This window comes from Zophobas morio, unplaced genomic scaffold (genome assembly GCF_036711695.1).
Source record: "Zophobas morio isolate AGI-343-1 ecotype UQ-CSIRO unplaced genomic scaffold, CSIRO_AGI_Zmor_V1 ptg000155l, whole genome shotgun sequence".
In the NCBI taxonomy this organism is placed as follows: Eukaryota; Metazoa; Arthropoda; class Insecta; order Coleoptera; family Tenebrionidae; genus Zophobas; species Zophobas morio.
The window spans coordinates 366,583-372,274 of record NW_026972259.1 but is presented as its reverse complement, the minus strand read 5'-3'; the positions used below and the strand labels follow the sequence as shown (position 1 = coordinate 372,274).

The 5,692-nt window shown below is 27.3% G+C and overlaps 1 long non-coding RNA gene across 1 annotated transcript; it reads left to right on the top strand.

The window, feature by feature from the left end:
- The first annotated feature begins 1,127 nt into the window (after positions 1-1,127).
- On the top strand, positions 1,128-1,546 carry LOC135145459 (uncharacterized). Its single transcript, XR_010283458.1, has 3 exons — positions 1,128-1,211; positions 1,266-1,437; positions 1,486-1,546. It is a non-coding gene; the product is annotated as an uncharacterized LOC135145459 (long non-coding RNA).
- Positions 1,547-5,692: the final 4,146 nt, after the last annotated feature.

Below are 5,692 nucleotides of genomic sequence, written 5' to 3'. Positions count from 1 at the left end.
CCCGTAAGTTAACCACATTTAACGTAATATAAAGATAACTAGTGCTCATGATTTTCAATTCAGACTAAAAAATTATAGCAGCACTTAAGTACGTTAAATATATATATTTGTATTACTATACTTCTTTTTAATAAATCCTTAACTTATGCAAAGCATAGAATTCTTAAAACGTACCTCAAAGTAATGTTTTACCATTTAGTTTCAAATGTTCAGGAACAATAATACAGAGGTAGAAGATTTATAATTAACAATAAATAGTTTTTTACTCAAAAGAAAACTCTTTGTTTCTTTATTTGCGACCCATCTGCGTTCTTATCTAAAATGTAATAAATTTCTTTCTAACACTTCAAACTTAATGCAAGTAAATATATCAATTTTAATATATAGTATAACCGCCGTTTTTTTTATAAACTATTCTAAAGCACCTGCTTGAGTAAATCCCCTTATAAAATACACTTTTTTGCTCATTCAGTTTTTAATGCTGTTTTACAACTTATAAATGTTGAAAAACGGGTATAAATGAAATAGCAAATTACTTATATTGCAATGGAGTTCTAGATAGGTCTACACCCATATCTTTCTAAAAATATTAAAGCATTGATACATACACAAACAACTCCCAGCTAAATTAAACTTGCGCTTTAAGATAATTATCCACAAATCGTTATGAGGTATGCCATATCCGCAGTATATAAAAGAAAAATAAAATTTTAAATAAGATGGTCTAAGGTAAAGATCTTTAATATAAATTCAGCACTAAAACTGTAGCTTTCAATATACGAAGTGTAGAAACTCAAAACTTGTATATGTATGCACAAAATTGCATTATCTTTAATAGTATCTAAACGTCGAGGATGCTCTATATATTTTTTTGTTTAACAAATTTCACAGAACCCTTGCAATGTTCTTAAAAGAAGCAAAACAGGTCAAGCTACACTTTCTAAGCAAAAACAAACGATATTATTTAGAATAAAAAAAAATTTAGACTATTTAAAAAAAAAAAAACGAAAAGAGATTTAGGAAGCGATAAAGTAAGTTACATCCCTTGGGCTAATCTTAACATGGTTAACACGTGCTAATATTTTTCCTCTTTGCTTTTGCATTCAGTAAGAATTACCTTTCACCTTTTTACAATATATGTTGTAAATTTTTTATCGCATCAATGAATTTTGAAAAAGAAATAGAAAATGTGTTAAATTCTAGTCCGAAGAGTTATACAAATATATTTTTATATAATTTTTTTTTACTAAAAATTGTTTTGTTAGTAAACTCTGAAGAACCCAACCCGGAGACCTCCCTAAAAATCGATAAACTTTCTTCAGAGTTTGGAAACTTAGAAGAAATAGAAGCCGCATGGGCTGTAAAATCATGGAAACAAGCAGAAATTTATTTTAATTTACTATGTAATTATGATTGCAAAAATCTTTCATTAACAAAGTAAGTTAGTTAAATAATTGTAGATGTAATAATATTGTTACTTTTAAGGCTGGATGATGAAATTTACGAACAATTCCGAAAAGAATTTCCCAATTTAGATGTACATAGTGTGCGTTTAGTGTAATACGTACTTTTTATATTGTGTGTAACGACTTTTTTTACATAAAAGATTGAGGAAGATAATATAAAATCTCATAATGAAAAGGAAAAATGGCGTACATTTTGCAATTTTTATGAAACTAAAGTTGAAGATTATAACTTTTTGACTCTTTTACGACTTAACGCACATAGAAAGTACACAGAAGAGAATACGACTGTTGGTAGTTACTTAATTTTTTATATAGTTTGTGAATTCAGTTTCTTCTAATAATTCTGTAAAATACAATAAATTATAAATTTAATTTTTTAATGTAGTTCCCAGAATTCAGTTTTATGCCATCGAAATTGCCAGAAATCGGGAAAATATCAATTATTATATATTTGAAAACCACCAAAACTTATAAAGGCATTTTTTAAATTTTTTGTTTATATAAAAAAATTTAACATTAATATTTCTTAACAACTATATTTACTGGATTTAAAATAATTTAAATATATAAGTTTTTAAATACAATTTATATTAGCCTTCTACTGTTTTTTTACAAATAAATTTTTAGCTTTCTGGTGTTGTATATTGCTTTATTTAATTTAGTAAGCTATATAACTTTTTTGTAATTTTAAAAAAAAAGTGTAGCTATTATGAATAAGCGAAAGAAAAAACTAGCACGCTTGAAAATTATTAATTTAAAAGTAATATAGATTTTTTTATCAGATTTTATTCGCTGTTATTAACTTAATTTTTTAAGTTTATTTATTAATAATTTCAACAATAGCTTGTTTTTTTTTTGTTTATTACTTGCATGTCGTTTGTTAATTATTTGTATACTGTTTTTATGAAGTTTATTTTATAATATAATTAGTTTTTTTAAAAAAATTTTATGTTTGAAAATATTTTAATATTATATATTTTCCCTTTTTTTATTTTTGATTTGTATATTGTTGTTTATATAAAGTGTATACTGTTTTTGTGTATACAATATTTTTTGTAAATTTATTAATTTCAAAATTATTTTTATAATTTAGGTAACGTTGTATTTTATTTTATATCGGAATACTATTGTGTTTACGACTGTATATTTGTCGTACTAGTACTTTTTTTTATTGGAATTTGTGTTTCTATAAAGTGTTATTCTTATAACTTTATGTTATGGTATATTCATATGAAGTTGTCTAAGCTGAGATTGTAAAGTCTTGTGATTTCGTATAGAAAATGATTTGGTAAAAAACTTGGTCAGCTTCTGTTTAGAAGTAGTTTATTTTTAATTCCTGCACGGTGGTATGAGATTTCCACTTGTCTAAATCTTTGGTAGGAAGCATCTCTTTTGCGCACATGGTTTACAATTCACTTTGGTGTAAAATGTTAATATTATTTTATTAGGCAATTATTTATTTAATCAACTTTAATTAATTTTTTATAATTATTGCATTGCTCAAGGTCATGTGTTTAAAAGAAAGTCAAGTTCGGTAGTTGGAGAATAAGCAACTTCTCTGAATAAACTAAGCAAGCTACCTCTAAGGATTGTTAAGAAGAAAAAAGTGTTGTTTTTTCATTAAAACCCATAAGCTTTCTATACGTTCATAAGTAAGCAATGTTAGTCTTATAATAACAGAGAGGCGCATAAAAAAATTAATAACATCCTCTTTGAGGAACTTTTTTAAAGAGACAATCTGACTTTCAATGTAAAAATTTCCCATTTCCAAATGTGTTTCATAACTGTTCGGAAATTATAGTTATCCGCCAATAATGCATCGCTGTAGTACTATTGATTTGTTTTTCGTCGGCCCTGGCGTCATGTAGAATATTAATGGAATTTGTTCTGCACTTTTCAAGTATCGCAGGACTTTTACTGCCATCTCTACGCGTATGTCGTCATTATTGTGCATAAATTTTTCCCAGAAGTATTGTAGAGTAGCTAATGTCAGCTCTTGTGCTAACAGCAAGTTTGCAGTAATTTTATATTGCAGGGAATTGTAGCTCGGCATGCTTTATCACTTTTTTGAGGTCTACATTGCAGATGATCTATCTTATCAGTTTGGTCCAGGAAATTTTAAAAAATGCATAAACCAAGAATTATGTCTGTGCCTCAGTCGTCTTCCACATTGTATTTTTTATTGTATATTATTCAAGAAAGTTTTGGCAGTTTTATTCAATTTTCTTGGTCTGTAGCCATATTTTCTATTTTTTGTGTGTAATCCTATGGATGACGAGCAGAATCTTATAACCCGTATAAGACGAGGTTTAATTACCCATTTTCAATAGTTTAATAATGCCTTTGTTCTTTTTTCAAGGTTTATATCGTATACACTGCTTTTTAGTTCGTATGTAGGATGGCTGTAGTAATATCTGCTGTTAAGATTGGCATTCGTTTAATATGTGTAATCAGTAAAAGCTGTTGGAAGAAGCCCTTGTTTAAAACTGGAGAATAGGTTTTTTGATAATCAATACCTTTTGTTCATAAAAATTTTCTAGCGGCCAGTTTAGCTTTATAGTCTGTTTTAATGTTCATTCTCCATGTTATTACATTTCTACGGTGGGTCCCTTTGTTTGCGGAATAATAGTAAATCCTTCGTTTAAAATAGAGAATAGTTCTTTTTTGGGTGTTAGTGAGTAGAAATCTCGGTCAGTTGAGTTTTTTACTTTATTCAAGATTAGATAGGTGATGGCTGAATTTTTTTTTTTGTAAAATCGCAGTTATGTGCCACTCGTATGGTTTTTTTTCGTTTTTATCTACTTTGTTGTTAAAGATTGTTTCTTCTTTTAAATGGGATTGTTATATACTTTCATGGAGATATCGTTGTTCGCCAAATTTTTCTTGTTTCAACTACTTGATTTGTTGGTTCAGATTCATTAGGATAGTTATAAATATTTTTAGTTAAGTGCTTGTTCAAAGCGATTTTTTAATAAAGTTTTTGCTATAATTCTTAGTTTATTACATTTATTTATTTAAGTATCACGTAAAAGTTGCTCTTTGTGTCGTTGAAATAAAAGTTTGAGTTTTGTTCTTTTTTGTTGTGTTTATATTAAAAGGCAATGTTTAAGGGCTGCTTAATTGTGATTATTAAGTTTGACTCGCGCATATGCTGTAGTTTTTCTTTTTCTTTGCTTATTGCACATTTGGGTTTAGTGCGCCAAGGATTCTATAATAAAAAATAAAAATACAGTGCTTTCAAGTACTTCGAATTATCTATATCATACCTCTTTACCCTTTACAATATCGCCCAAGATTATATTGTCGTCTATTGTATTAAGGGAATTACTTTTTTCTTAGTAAACATCTTTAATACTAAAGTAATGTGAAGTTGCCGTGGTATTCATTACGAGTGTAATGGTTTCGTGATCTGCAATTTTGGTTTTTCTTAAGTAGGAGGCGTTAAACGCCCCAAACTTATTACTAAATTTTTGTATTGTTTGACAAAAGGAATATATTTCGTACATGTATGGGCATGGATGCGTCTGATGTCCTGAGCATCTCCGGCTAAAGCCATTTTTTAAGAGTTTAAGCGAAGAAATCTGGTTTTTCGATGACTTAGCATAGAAAGCGCAATAGTCATTGTTAATGTTACTAAATTTTAGCTTCCAGCCTAACATTTTTAGCGTACCTGTACTCAAGTTGCTAGTTTATGGTAAAAACAAGCTGTTCAGTGATAGCACTCGGGTTATGACTTGGACTTTAAAAATGTATGTTTAGGTAACGCAGATCTTTTTCTCGTCGCTGCACAAGTATATAATTGTATAACAGATTCCCCTAAGTATCCAGACGATTAGTCTACTGAATAACAACAAAATGTTTTAAATTGAATATCAATAATAAAAATTGCAACTCCTTATAAAAAGTATAAATAATAAATTGAGTTAAATTTATAATTCAAAAAGGTTAAGAAGCTCTAACAAAAGGTAACTAATAAAGTAATTTAAGTTTTATAATATTAAGAGTTTTATAATAGATAATAATAATTGTTAATGTATTTGCTAAAAAGAGTATAAACAACGAAGTTAAATAATTTTTTAAAATTTTTTATAATATAAATTGTTTTACACTAGATAATAATAAAAAAATTGTAATTTTTTTTGAAAGTAAGTTTCAATAAGAAAGTAAATTAAGGTTTTTAATAATTAGTAATAAAATATAATTTTTTCTACTATAGATAATAATAA